A 15,743-nucleotide genomic window follows, 5' to 3' on the forward strand; every position below is an offset into this window, starting at 1 on the left:
TATTCATTTTGTTGGTGTTTTTCACTGATCGGTCTTAATGGATATTATCCGTTTAGTAATATGGTATTAGAACAGTGTTTGACCTTTCCAGCAACATGAATGTTTGACTTTTAAGTTTATTTTACTTTGACTATAAACTGGATGCTGCTTTTTAGATATAGAAAGAAATTGTCTTTCATTTCATCATGCTGTGAACTGTCTGTATATTAGGTCGTTAATGTGTATAAAGTCAGATCCTGCTGAAGGAATGGAAAGACTCCATTGATTTCAATGAAACCTTTTAGAGCTCCCATTGATATTAATGATAATTTAATGGGAAAGGACTTGGTTCCTTAGTGTTTGCAACAAGTGGACTGCTAGGTTTTATATTACTACTTAAACCAGCACCTTTATCATTGCTTCAGCATATATTTGTTAGTCATCTTTGATAGAACCATAAGAGTACACAGCCTGAACCTTTAGGTCTACTACTATTTTGTAAATGTAGCAAAATCGTGAATGCACACTATTACATAACATACAAGAAAAATAGAGAATTCATGTCTGTCAGTTTGAGTCTTTAGCTGCTCCAGTATAAATGCTAAGCTAAACTGTTAGATTCTTTTCTGCTCAGATTTCCATCACTACTACCCAAGGGAAGGTAAGGACAACAGACATGAGAACATAAACTGAAAGTTGACAAATTTGTGCTTTTATGAACTTAAGCAGCAGCAGCATATCACGTGGTAGACCCCTCACTGACTGTGTCATGCTTTTAGCACTCTGTCTTCTCTTGTAGTTAAAATAGTTTGGTTTATGCTTTAATGTTTGAAATGTTCTCAGCTGCTACTGGTGAGAAGCAATTTCTGCACAGCGAGGAGGAAAGAGTTTATCGTATTTGGTGTTGCTTTTAGTGATATGGATGCTTGCTCACTAGGTATTGTACTGAGATCAGCTAACTCATTTCATTAAAAAGTCCTTTAGGTGGTAGTTGTATTTGGTTACCACTGAGTTGATGTGGATCTGAACCAGAAACACAGAAGTGAAAGGCTTTCTATCCTACTAACAATTTCCTGAGCCTTCCATTCTCCTATATTAAGAGGGGTTTTTATAGAGTGGAAAAATGCCCCATCATAAAGCTGTAAGGTTAAAACTGCAGCCCCTCTCCCTTCCCCAACACTCCTTAAACTATGGATCTTGTTTGCTATGGGAAGTGAACTGCAGGAGGAAGCCAGATGGCAGCTGTATTGAGCTGCTGCTTTGTTGTGCAGGATGAGTGCCCCTCCTCCCTTCTCCAAAGCAAATGTTGATTCACGAATGAGGGGTTTATATATCTGAATGAGGGATTCATATGATTTTTTTAAATATCTGCTTTTTTAATAGTTCGCAAAAGAAATTGATCTTGTGTTTGTAATAAGAAATAGTTTGAGACGTATATGTGGCAAAGTTGTATAATTTTAAGGTGAACTTTCTAAAATGGTACACATTGCCATGGTTATTTTATTACTCTCAGTTAAACTGCTTGAAGTGCTGTGCCAGCACAGCATGCTGCTTGTAAAACATATTCCAAAGAGAAAAATTGTTTTATTTTAAGGTAAAATATAATTATTTTGTCAGTAATGGACTAAAACCCCAGAAATTGTTAAAATATTTTTAAATTAACAAATTGCTAGCCAGAGAATGTTTATTAAATTATAAGAGGAAGATACATTGGACAGACCTGTTTTACTTCATAGAATCAGCACCAAATCTTTGAGCGTTTCATGGTGCTTAAAGACATTTATTAAAATTCTACAATACTTGGAGTATAATCCTCAAGGCTGATTTTTTTTTTTTTTTGTATTTGTATTTCTTTATAAAACACAATTGTGTATAAGTTTATATACTTTTTAACCGTTGGCAGACATGTTTGATTACCATTATATTTGTGCTGCAGAATAAAGAGTTTTAGATTTCCAATTGTACCAGATTGGATCTTCAGCTAAGACCACATATGTACATAGTACAAGGTTTGTAGGATGATTAACTAGAACTTTGTTTCTTTCACTGATTACTAAGATCATCTTCTTGTAAATCCAAGAACAATGAATAGTTGTAATGAGAGGAGCTCACCATAAGCACTTTTTTCTAAATATCCAGTGCTGAATTCTCTCTGGCACAGTTGTCAACAGCATGTTCCAGGCTCTGTCTTTTGCCATAAACTGCATTCTAAGCACAATGGAAATAGCATAGAAATGTAAGAATTAGGAAATTGTGTTAGTAACAAGCTGCATTTTTAACCACCATGGGGGATTTATTTAGGCTGCCTAGTGTGCAGAATGTGTTTTTTAATGTAAATAGCTACTAAGAAAAAATTCAGATCTTCAGATGAATGTCAGAAATGAGCCTTAACAAAATATTTTTAAGAATATATATCAAATAAAGTAATGTGGTTTTCCCTGCTCTTTTCTTCTCTTTCTTTTCTGTCTTCCTCTCCTTCTGATGTCAGTTTGTCTTTTATAATGCAGATATAAGATGAGAGAAAAAGAGGGAATAACTCTGTAGTACAGGTGGAAACAGTTAAAAGAACTGGGTTGGAATGTTAAAACTGATATTCCTCCGTCTCAACATACCACATTAAAAAGTAGTTTGGGGAGCCTGGCATCTTCATGACTAGTAATATAAATAAATATTAGCAGTATTCAGGATCATTCAGAATTGATGTGCATATGGTTTATATATAAATATAAATAAATAAATAAATAAATATGCATTCAATGTCTTTGTGCATATTACAGATACATAATAGGCAGACATATATGTTGAAATCTATGTTTCACATCAAACCTCTACAGTATGCTTCATGAGGGAGACAAGACCCATGTGTTTTGCAGAAGCTTTTAAAGCTGTTTCATTTATTTTATTAGCCTTTAATGAATGTAATTAGAACCCAAGTAATTAAATGCAATTGTGCTCAGTATGTTCCTGTTGTAAATTGCCCTAAACAATGTGCATGGTGTGAACAAATTTGTGGGATTAATAGAGGATAGATAATGTTTTTGGATAGTATTTCACACTAAACGGCCGCAGAGAGAAACAAAGAAGCTGGCGCAGTGTCATTAATCTTAGTCAACTGGCAGTTCTGGTGTAATTTGCATGACTTAGGCAGTGACACAAGATGGGGCTAGCTTGGGATGGGTGTTAGATCACTAGGATACATATGTATTTATTTCTTTTTAGTACTCTGATTTATAAGTAGAAAGAAGTTTGTTTGAAGAAACTGATTCATTCTGTTTTCATCTTTGTTTTTATCTTAGATTAATAGAATTACTGGCAGTATATTGTATGTGTTCCTTTGTTTTTATAGTTAGCATATTGGTTTATGGATATTAAAAAACATCTGTGCATCCTTGTCATCACAGAAGAAAGGCAGATGTGCTGTGATTGGATAGTGTGTTGCTAGTGGAATAGATTTTTTTCCTTCACTTTATCTGATGACTCTTGTTTTCTAGCTTAAAAAAAAAATCAGGACATAGTAAGATACTTTCAAATTAGTTTCTGAAAAACCTTTTAGTAGTCGTAATTAAAATACGCATTTTCTTTCTACATTCCCTTTGTCCATACTTTTTTCTAAAAATCATTGAATGCATGATTGAGCAGAAGTATAACTCAACAACTGTAAAATACTTCTTATCTTTTAGTAGAGTAATAATTCTCACAGAACAGTAGTGATCACTGTAGTTAATTTTCACAAGAATTTTAAATGCCCTGATTTGGGTTAGTTTAAATGTTCTTAAACTTGCGGTTGGCTGGAAATGTCTGTCAAAGTGAACTGTTTTGTGAAAGTCTGAACAGAAATATTCCATTAGTTTGCAGTATCAGAAGAATGAGGCAAAACTAATTTGAGGCTTGTTAGATGAGTGTTTCTGTCCCAGGCCCTAACATTGTTTTCAAAATAGTTCCCACAGAAAGCTGAACTTTCTATATAGGTTATGGTCCCATTTATGAGAAAAGGGGCCATTGTCCAAAATTGATCTTGATCCATTTCTTGACACCAAAATCTTCCTATAAACATATTTAGTTGTGTATTATCCACTGACTGTTTTGACTAAAAACTGTGCCAGAAATGTAGGTGCTGAACTTACTCATGTAATGTCTCTGGAAGTCGTTATTCTGTTAAATATGTTGCTTGCTTACACACACCTGATCGTGTTGTTATTCCATGTTACTATGGTGTTAAATTAGTTGTGTAGTAAAATGGAATGATGAGTAAACTGGGGATCTTCAGAAACCCTTGAGAAATTGCAGTCCTGACAGATAAACAGGAAGGTATTCCTGCTTCAGCAGTATCAGTGGATCATTTAATTATGATTTTTCAACACAGGAAGATTGCACTTAACCAAGTCTGAGAAGAATGAGATAGGGTGTTCTGAGGCTGTTTAGCCAAGTAGTTACCTGTTGTGCACATCCTATGAGCTGTGTTTCTTATGTTTCTAAACATATATATTTAAGTAAAGCTTTTCCATCCATTTAAAAACTGCATAGTTAAATACTAAAAAGAATGAATTTAAAAATTAAAAATAAAAATTGCATGGGCAAACTTGATTCCTCTTAAATGGGTTGATAATGATAAACTGCTTATGTTTATATCACTGCATACTAAAAAATACTGTAATCATAGTTTTAATACTGTAAGATAATAATCCTGTAAATTAATGAATGTTTTTCTACAGCACTGAATAAGTATTGATGAATAGCCATGTTTGTCTGCTTACCATGCTGAAGTATGAAGTGCTGATGGAAACGTTGTGGTAATGGTGGGAGGCAAACAGGTATATTCCACTGGAATGTGAAAATAGCACAATTTTTACACAAAGCTTTATATGGTAAATATAACAAACACTGACAATTAAAATTTTCAGGCATTCAGTTAAGCCACCTAAATCTGAAGCTGATTTGTCAGTGACTGTCTTGTCTCCTGAACTGTGAGTAAACTGCAAAAGTAACTGAATTTGGGTTAAACCTATTAATAATTCTACCTGTGAGGAAAAAAAGTATTAACTGTCTATCAGTAATGATGGAGAGGGTTATGATGGCATTAGAAACAATTTGCTTGTAGCAATTTGGGAAAACATAAAATGCTTAAGATAAAACGTGTTCTGCTGTGGATTTTAATAAAGAAAAAAAGCATGTTAGGACAGTAGAATAAAGTAAATGGAAACTGGCTGGATGGCTGGACTCAAAGAGTTGAAGGTGAATGGAGTTAAATCCAGTTGGTGGCTGGCCACAAGTGGTGTTCCCCAGGCCCAGTACTGGGGCCAGTTCTCTTTATTTATCAATGAACACCAAGTTGGGTGGGAGTGTTGATCTGCTTGAGGGTAGGGAGGCTCTACAGAGGGATCTGGACAGGCTGAATCAATGGGCCAAGGCCAATTGTGTGAGGTTCAACAAGGCTCTGTGCCGGCTTCTACACTTGGGTCACAACAACCCCATGCAAAGCTACAGGCTTGGGGCAGAGTGGCTGAAAAGCTGCCTGGCGGAACAGGACCTGGGGTGTTGGTTGACAGGCAGCTGAATATGAGCCAGCAGCGTACGCAGGTAGTCAAGAAGGCTTGTATCAGAAATAGCATGGCCAGCAGCATTAGGGAATTGATCATTCCCCTGTACTCGGCACTGGGGAGGCCGAGTTTTGGGTCCATCCCTACAAGAAAGACATCGAGGTGCTGGAGCGTGTCCAAAGAAGGGCAGCAAAGATGGTGAAGGGTCTGGAGCACAAGTCTTGTGAGGAGCGACTGAGAGAACTGGTGCTGTTTAGCCTGGAGAAAAGGAGGCTGAGGGGAGACCTCCTCTCTCTCTATAACTACGTGAAATGAGGTTGTAGCGAGGGGGGTGTCGGTCTCCCAAGTAACAAGTGATAAGACAAGAGGAAATGGCCTCAAGTTGCCCCAGGGGAGGTTTAGATTGGATATTAGGAAAAATTTCTTCACTGGAAGTGTTGTCAAGCATTGGAACAGGCTGCCCAGGGACGTGGTTGAGTCACCATCCCTGGAGGTATATAAAAGATGTGTAGATGTGGCACTTAGTGACATGGTTTAGTGGGACTTGACAGGGTTAGGTTTACAGTAGGAGTTGATGATCTTAAAGGTCTTTTCCAACTTGAATGATTTCGTGATTCTATGATTCTGTGAAATGTACCACTGCATATTTAATGTTTCCTGGCTAACTTTAATTTTGATGCTTCCTGACTCCCAAATAGTTAACTTCAGCACATTCTTGATGTTGTTTCCTTAAGAAGACTAAATTAAGAAGTCCTGAGTATTTAAAGGAGTTTTCCTTGGTAACCTTTACATTTTAGAAGTACAATTAGATTCATAGTTCTGAGTCTTCAGTTTATAGAACTTTAGTCCACCGTATGCTATGCAGAGAATTATACTGCTTTAGAGAAGTTGCAGTGAAGTAGAGAATATGGTCCCTTTTATACAAGAGCACAGTCTGTAATTTTTTTCTGTTTGTATGATACATAGTTATGATTATCAAGTAATGTTCAGTGTCAACAAGTGCTACTACACTTTAGCCTGCATACTTGTAAATACGACTTTATCTTTCAGTAATGCAAGTTTTGAAGATACGCACAGAGGACTAGCTACTGTAGAGAGCTCTGCTCACACTGAAAAGTCCTGAAGTGAAAAAGCTTGAACTCAACTTGCTTATTTTTGTGTCAACTCTACAGCTGTCTCACCATACTACAAAACATTCTTGGCATTGTATCTTAGCCAAAATATCTTCTGGGGGGGATAATTCAAAACAGAGCAGTACGTTAATCCAAATATTAAGTAGTATTTAAGAAGGCTCCTACTGGCATCCATGCAATTGAAACAATATGGATTTACCTCTTTTCTTCGGCTCAGCAATTGCCTGTTATTCTTCTCTCTTGTGGAAAAAAGCGCTATTGTTATTTCTTTGATGACCAGACTAATGTGCAAAACAGCAAAAGTAATTAATTAACAATTCATGAAAGTAGTTGACTCCTATTAATATGCCATTGACCCAGGCACCACTGTTCAACATTTAAAGACCAGGGACCATAATATTTATTATGAGGTCAGACATATCGATATAGCATTAAAATGAGCCACATTTAGTACACTGCATGGCAATTATGTTAATGCAAAAAGTATCACTGTTGGATAGATTTTAAGTGACAGAAAAGTTACATGATCCAGAATTTCTTATTCAACAATTCTGAAAGAACATAGAGAAAATTATTTATTGACTTTGTTGCACAAATGTTAAGGCACAACAGTCTGCTTATTTGAACCAATGAAATCTGGAGGAGGCAGTTTCCCTTTTCTACTCTTCAAATTATTAGTTTATTTATTTTTATGTGAAGTTTGGAGAACTTCATCCTTCTGATCCATTAGACCAGACTGCTGTAAGCTGTAGACTTCTTGAAGAATAATGAAATTTCCCAAGATTATTTTCCTTTGTATTTGTTCATAATGAAAATCTTACACTCCCTCCTTCTTTCAACATGGCCCTTTTCTTGTTCTGCATGTATTTATTGTCCATTGTTCCATTAAATGGATTTTTTTTTGAGGTTAAAAGGGTGTGGGGGAAGAGGCAATTATATCTGGCCTGTCTATTTAGAATCAACAAAGCTGTATTTGGATGTGGGTAAGTTTAGAATTTAGGTGTGAGGCCAAAACTTGAAACTTGAGTTCACTTTGCTGTTACTTAACAGTAGTGATTTTTTTTGTTTGGTAATTCTGTTGCTTTGGACTGTATCCACTGTATTTCAGTTACCCAACTGAAAAGAAGCCTGTCAGCTTTTTATTCTAAGCAAAACTGTAAGGATAGATCCTGAGTAAAATGTAATCAAATTGGAATACCATTGAGAAGTTGGGTTTAATATTGAGCATTTCTAGGTATGTTATGTTAAAATGATATATGAAAGTGTCTGGGCTTGAGTTCATTCTAATCTAAAACCTAAAAATATTTTTTTAAGTATGAATTCACAAATGCAAAAATGCTTTCCTGTTTCAAATTTCCTGTTTAAAGATCCTTAGAACTTACATGTGCAAGGCAATTCACAGATCTGCCTTAATCATGTGATTAATTCTATCACAGTTTGAGGTAAATGGGAGAGATAATTCTTTATTACACATGAAGAAACTGAGACCACTGCTAAAATTTTCCTAAATTCCACACAGATTCGGATGTCCCAGTACTGTTCTAATTCTTGTTCTGCTGCTAATTCTAAACTCAGTGCTCATATCTCTAGTTTTACCTAGTTAAGGATTTTGTATCTCTTCCCAGGCGTTTACACTTCAGTGGCTTTGAGGAGATGTGAGAGCTATAGCAAGGGGTGGTTGCAGCTTACTAAATTTGAAATAAATAGAATACTAGGAAAATTAAAATTTCTTGGTGATACAAAGTGGTAACACTTTGTACCTGTATTTTCTGGAATTAACAAGATATTGTTTACAGTATTGTAGCAGGGGCCAGTTATGTTGCTGATCTAAGATTCTTCTGACATAGTTTTGTATTCACATTGAATTGCTTTGTTACCTTGACAGCTGAAATTGCTAACATTGTTTTATTAACTCCTTTTCAAAATTTTAAGACAGTAACTTATGTGTTAGATGTTATTTCTTATTATTTAAACTTAGGTTTAGATTTTATTCTATTATTAGATATTAATCTTATCAAATGCTATATATTATTAGATGTTATTAATCATCTTATAAGTTATTTCTTGTTATTAAAGTGAAGAATACCTACCTAATTTAATGTAAATATAAAAATATTTTTTGTAATGGAAATATCAAAGAAGTCCCCACTGAATAGTTAAAAATGCTTGAATCATTCCACATTGACCTAAACCAGGTGAATCTATAGAACTTGCTGGCCACTGCAAGGATTGCTTTCTTCTCTTGTCTTCAAAAAATCAGCTTGATAAGAATGGAAATTAAATAGGTTACAGGGTAGTTTTGAACTATATTGATATTCCAGGTGCTCCTGCACCTTGCACAAAGGGCAAATAGAATAAATAATACCAAGATATATTTGCTTATTGTTGTTAATATTGGAATGTTTGTTCCACCAACATGGTACTTAAAATGTTTACATGCATATGCACACATGCACTCAGGAAGAAACGGACAGTATTTACTACTGTGCTGAACTCTGCTATAGTGAAAGCTGTACTTCTGTAGGAAGAAAATTAGGAAAAGTTTTGAGGCAACATCCAATACCAGTTTAAACCAGCTTCCTGTTTCATTTATTTGTCATCCTTCAACAAGTAACAGTCCCACTGGGATGCATGAGTGTAAACAGTTCAAAGGACACACATCTTTGTGACCAACTACTATTTTTTATGTCATGCAGGTTCAAAACATTGATGTTGTTTTAATATGCTTGGGCTGCAAAATATTGATATAAATTTCATGAAAAAGTTATTTTTTTGTGGAAGAAATAGATTTATCATTACAAAACTCACTGATTTTTGCACATGAATGAGGGTCTTTAAAATAACTTGGCAGGGCATCATAGTTAAATGTTCACTGTGTTTACTTTTTATCATAAAACACAGACCTTTACCTTTTTTGTTGATCTGGAACACTACTGTAATTGAAAACAAAAGTTGCATGCTCAACACAATTCCAACTCTGTCATGCTTCTTTCTCTATGCTAGTAGATGGCAAGATACAACCACTGATATCTTTGCTAGAAATTCATGAAACCTATTAAGGGGAAAAAAACCTACTGGAAGTATAAATCTTAGTATATTATTCAACATATTTGATTATGCGTAAATGTGCATATTTCATATAATATTTATATGGCATTAGTTTGAAATATTTAGTTTTGCAATCTAATAAAAAGGAAAAATTGATACACTTTGTAATAATTATGAAATACTTGACTCATCATATATACTTATTTTCAAAGTGGAATTGTTTTCTTATATTAAAAAGTTCCCAATTAACAAATATCTTTGTATTCTCTGCTGTAAGTAAGGAGTGGACAAGAATATGAGTGAATGTCAATAGGTGCAGAGCCTAATGTCTCTGTATAAATTTCAGCCCAGATTCAGTTATGCTTTTTGTTATACTCGGAGGTAAGTAGATTAATAGGAATGGAGCTAGTTTTGACTTTCATGTTTTTTTGTTCTGTGGGGGTTTTTTGTCTTGGACTAAATGTGTTTTTGTAAAACAAGCCAACCTACTGGAACAGAAATGGGATTCAGCGGAAACTTTTTCTCAAGCCTATCCACTATAATGTAATTTATGACAGACATGGTTTTTTTAGGCCCAGGGCAGAATTTTCTACCAAACTGACAAAGGTCTTTAAATAATCAGTTGTCTGTCGGACAGGGTTTTGTGTTTCCCTGCTGTCTTTTTAAATCTGTGTCTTTCATCTGTGTCACCCATTTCCCAAGTGTGGGAAGCTGAACTTCCCAGCTAGTGACATGAGTGGTGGGTAGCTTTTTTGCTCCTCTGTGAGCTATTCACCTTTTAATTAGTCCAGCAGACAGATTAAAGAGTTCAGTAGTGAGATGTTCACCTGAGGTGTCAGAAACCTAACTCTGAAATTCTGGCTAGATACCACTGTTACCACTGTTATTGCCAGTGGTGATTCCCATTCCCTGAAGTAGCAGCTTCCAGCTCTTGTGTCCAGCTATGTGCAATTTTGAAATGTCTTAATACTACTACTAATGTATTACATTTGGAGAGCTGCTGTCTTACACACAGTGGGATAGTTCAAGCACAGAGAGCTTGAGACAGTTGCTCAGGATAAGCAATTACTTAGTGTTAGGTCACATATTTAAGATATTGCAAAACAGTGAACCAAACTTGCACCTGGTCTTATAAGTGTTAGAGGAGTGTTCTAAATTTATACATCAGACCAATACTGATTGACTTCAGTTAATACCTTTGACAGCTGTGCTGTGGTTAGGATTACTTTATGCCAGTGGCTCATTGCAGAGCTATGATGATAATAGAGAGCTTGCTATGCTACCTGCTCACTTTGATGATTTTTTAAGAAATTATGTAGTATTACTGTGATAGATAGCTGGTTTTTATTATATTTTCTATGATAATTTTACCATGCTATCGATTTTAGCCCAGTAGTAAACTAACTTCAAATTTTTACCTATTTTGAGAAATAAAACAGGATTACAATAATTGTAAATTTTCAGAAGTATTGTCTGACTATTTACTTAATTTCATGGCTTCCTAGGACAAAAACCTTTTCTTATTTATAGGCTTATAACTGTTTTGCCTCAATGTCTAGCAGCATTTTGTTTCAGTAAATTTAATACTCAAGTACAGTGCTCTACAACACATTGATCTGAAATAGTACTCTTGCAGCTTTGCCAGATTTGTCTCAAGATCAAAGGTTTGAACTTTCTCTTGGTATTAAAATGCATATATGGGTCTACTCTGTCCAATCTTTGCCACTCTTGCTCAAGGGAGTTAGAAACACAGATTAAGCCTGATGAAGAACAGTGGTTCTCCAACTCTCATTCTTCAGAGCTGTAGAGTAGGTAACGAACCTTTATGATTTCTTGTAGCACCTTTTCTGGATTTTATCGCTGTAGAAAATAGTATAATGCCCACTGGAGTTTTTTAAAGTCTTTCCATTGGTTTTAGCATACAGCAGAAGCAATCCCCAATGAGAGAGCGCCTGCAGCTGTGAATCTACATGTGCAGTAGGAAATGTCAGCTCGCAGATCCAGAAGAAAAGACGTGAACTGAAAACTTTGGGAATTACTGCCCTAAGATCTATCAACTATTTTCCAAACCACGAAGCAGAGAGCTGTTTATGTTTGTTACTACTTTTTAATTCCTGTTGGCAGTGACATGCAGACTATGAAATGTGTTAGGCTTGATTTACATAAATCAGAAGGTTGTCAGCTTCTTCCTTTTAGATGTCTATGTTGCCTTAAAATCCAAACTGATGACCTCATTGTAACACAAATAAACAGTGTTGGTAAATGTTATTATAAATTTCTCCTATTACTGAACATACAGATGGAAATGCAAAGTTAAAATTTGTGATATTCTTTCTTACATACACTATGCTTTGTTATCAGTCTTCCATATTTTTGAGACCTTTTTTAGATTATCAAAAAAGTTTTGATGTTTGTGTTTCACAATGCTTAACCACATTCACTAAACTTGGTCTCTTGTTTAACATAAAATTTCTGTATTGGTATATCTCATTGTATCAATACAAATATAATCTTGAGGCCCTCTAGCTGTCCACCATAATGAAACAGAAAAGAGAGGAAATATTTTAATCTCTTAATTCAATGGTTATTTCTCTATGTCATCAAGGATCAGGGAGAACAGACATATTGTAGGAAACATGAAGGGAAATAAGGGAAATATTGTAATTATAATCAGAAAAGTTCTGGATAATTTTATGACTTCAAAGAACGTCTGTAGTTCTTCATAGTAGTAGCATACTAGGATTAGATATGTTGTTAGATAATTTGTATTAGGGTTTGTGGTTTTGTTTCATTGGGAGGCATTAACTCCTCATGAAGGAAAGTTACTGATCTCAGATGACTTAATGATTCGACTTTCTGGTTTACTGTACACATTTCTTTAAAAAACATATACCCTCTTTTTTCTAGATTTCAGTATAAATATTTTTCCATAAAGTGCACAATGTTATTCGAAATCTTAAATTTTGTACAGGTCAATGTAAGATGATTTGGGTTTGTCTGTCAGAGGTATGGTTATCAGAATAGCTAAACAATTATTTCTGTTACCACTAGTATGTACCATTTCGCAAACTGCATATCTGTAATTTTCATTACATAAGCATTGCCATTTCACATTTCTATTCAGATAGTTGAATGTTAAGCTACTAGTGGATAGATTTCCATGTTCGGATCTGGTTTTAGTGTTCTCCTCAGTGGATACTCTCTGTTATGTGAAATCATCCTGTCACTTTCAAAACAGACTACTTAGCTCTGGACTTTTTAAAATAAAACTTTTTTTCTTTTCACCCTTATAAATGTGCCCTTTCCAAATTCTTCCTCTTCTTGCTTTTAAAATAATAAAAAGACTAAAAAGACTATGCTTGTAATTAAAAGTAATTTTAGAATAACCTCAGAAGATTGTTTCTAGAAATCAAAACATCTTTATGGTCCCATTTCTAAGGAAAGAAAGACAAGTGACTGGGATCCTGTACACTTTACTGTAGTCTACATTAATTACCTTCTATTAAAAAATGACAAAGACCTTTTTGAAAGGGAATCTGGCACTCTTTCCACAGAAATGATGGCAGACACCCTACTCTCTGCTGATTTCTTGACACTTCTAATTACCTGTATTCATTTGAAATCGTTTCCTTTGTAGTGAGTTATTGGCATGATTTTCAGAGAACAAGAGGAAAATGGAAAACATTTTAGCAAGTTAAGAAAAAAAAATCAACAGTATCATTGTTTGCAGCTTTTGTTGAAACTACCTACGTGAGTCATTTGAGGGACATGAAGGTAAATGAAAGGTTATACTTTGCCCTGCACGTTGTCGCTGGTATTTGTAATGTCAATAACTGTAGAAGGTTGTCAGGAAACTGGAGAGATAAAGGTCAATAGCAATGACAAATATATCATTGTATGTGTTTGAATATGCAATATCAGCTTAATCTCATGGTGGAGGTTTTCACACCCTGGAAATATCAATCAGGTGCTGTATCAGAACTATCCATTGTTTTTCATGTACCTAGAATTAAATGGGAGATCAGTAGATTTAAGTTTTAGCATATTTACACTATTTTTTCCAGATTACTTTCTTCAGCACAGAGAAGCAATTTATTCTCTCAAAAAGATATTTTCCATGAAATAAAACACTAACATAGATTTTTTAAAAACAAAAGTATCCTAGGTTCCTTAATTTGTTACAGGACATTGAATATTAGTTTCTATTTAACATCTGATATTGCCACAGTTTTCAAAATATTTTTGCAAACCATGTCTTTCTGACAATTGTGTGTAGATCCATTTGGTTTTTTTATATACTAAGACAGACAGCACTATTTCACTCAAAGTGCCTCTTACAGGGACAGACCTATATTTTTCACAAACTATATCAAGATTTCAGAGCTCAGTTTAAAGCAACTACAGCCTACAGTTAAATGAATGTCTAAAGGAATAACCATTCTGAGAGAATTAGCTTATAGTTGAACACATCAAAACACCGTATTCTAAGTTGTTAGAAATGTGGATCCTGATTTAGGGAAACCTAAATTTGACCTATAGGGGAATACCAAATCACAAGTTGTTACATTGTTATGTGGTTTTCTGTGATTATGCAAGCACGGAAAATCAAGAGGTGAATAGCAAGGAAGAAATTACATCAGAGAGCCATGTGACATGGAAAGTAAAAACAGCAATTAGTTCAGTGACAATCTTGAGGTAGGAAGGTAGGGAAAGGACGCAACAGTGTGAGGATGAATTTTGAGAATAGCAGGAAGGAAGGAGTGCAGCAAAATAAAGTCTTGTTTGAGAGAATTGGAAGAAGTACTCTTTCTGGGTAGTATGTTTGAAAAAGTAACTGTGGGAAGCTAAGGGAAAAGTGAGTACAAATCATCTTCTGATTAAAGACATGAAGTCTTTACTTGAAAACACATAGTAAAGGCATAATGATATTGTTAGAGAAGGATCCAACATCAGCCTCTCTGAAACATCTGAATCTGATTTTTTAAAAATAAACCAAGTGTAAAAACATTTACTACCTCTATATTAGTGTTTTTGCTCTTTCCCTGAATACTAGTTCCTTTTACAAGATGCTAGTACTTTGAATCTTTGTACTGCTAAGGTGTCACTTCTGTGAAGCATCCCTAAAATTCTGTGAACTTCAACACAAAACTATAAGAACTTCAGACTTATTTGCTGTTGAGTGACTTGTAGACTTTATTCTATTTATTGTGTTTTATCTATATAGTGACTGATTTCAGTGACATCAGTTGCTTCTGAGCACATTTTACCTTTTAGGATCTGAGTTTTAATTTAGCAAAACACTTAAAGTGCTTAATTACAATTTTAAAATGGATCATAAGTCTATGCTGTTCAGCAAAGCATTTAAGAGTATGTTTGTATACTACCACAGTTCAGAGGGTTTGAGGAAGTGCTTGAAGAAGTCCACTGTCAGCTGAAGTGTTTTGCCTGGGTCATTTCCTAGAAGTCCTTTTGACCTCCAAGTACATTTTTTTCCTGAGAGTAAACATTTTAGCTGGGTTTCCAAGGACATAACAATGACTGAAAAGGTAATACCTGCTGTTGCATTCATAGAAATGAATGCATCCCTGCCTAATTTTAAAACATCTGAGACCCAAGTAATTAGACATTTTTTCAGATTTTCAAAAGAAAAATATCCCATCTCATGTTAAACATTACTGTTCTTGAAGTGTCACAGCTTAAGGCAGTATCTTGTTTTTCAGTCACGTGATATATGTACTTACCTTGAGGGACACTTCATTAAACCAGTTATTGAAATGCAACACCAATTAAAAAATTTTTACAGTACTGTCTGAGAAATGGGCTTGTAGTTCTAGACTGTTCATTGTCTGCTCTGTTGGCCTAAGAATTTTAGCATATGTGAAATTTTTGTCTTCTCTGTGCATATGGTGTCTATAAAAATTATTATAGACATTTAGAATTAATTTAGATTATTTCTTTTTTCTTTCTCTTGTTCTCTCTCTCTCCCTTCTGCCTTCCCTGTCTCCCCCCTTCTTTCTCACTTCCCCCCGCCTTTCATCCTCTCCTC

General features: G+C 34.9%; 1 long non-coding RNA gene across 1 annotated transcript in view; it reads left to right on the plus strand.

Moving 5' to 3' along the window:
• The window catches only part of LOC141943250 (uncharacterized), a 32,903-nt gene extending 19,912 nt beyond the window's left edge, over positions 1–12,991 (plus strand). Inside the window, exon 3 of the long non-coding RNA XR_012628901.1 lies at positions 11,616–12,991. This is a non-coding gene — a long non-coding RNA (uncharacterized LOC141943250). The remainder of the gene's footprint in view (positions 1–11,615) is intronic.
• The last annotated feature ends 2,752 nt before the right edge of the window (positions 12,992–15,743 follow it).

This window comes from Strix uralensis, chromosome 4 (assembly GCF_047716275.1).
Source record: "Strix uralensis isolate ZFMK-TIS-50842 chromosome 4, bStrUra1, whole genome shotgun sequence".
NCBI lineage: Eukaryota > Metazoa > Chordata > Aves > Strigiformes > Strigidae > Strix > Strix uralensis.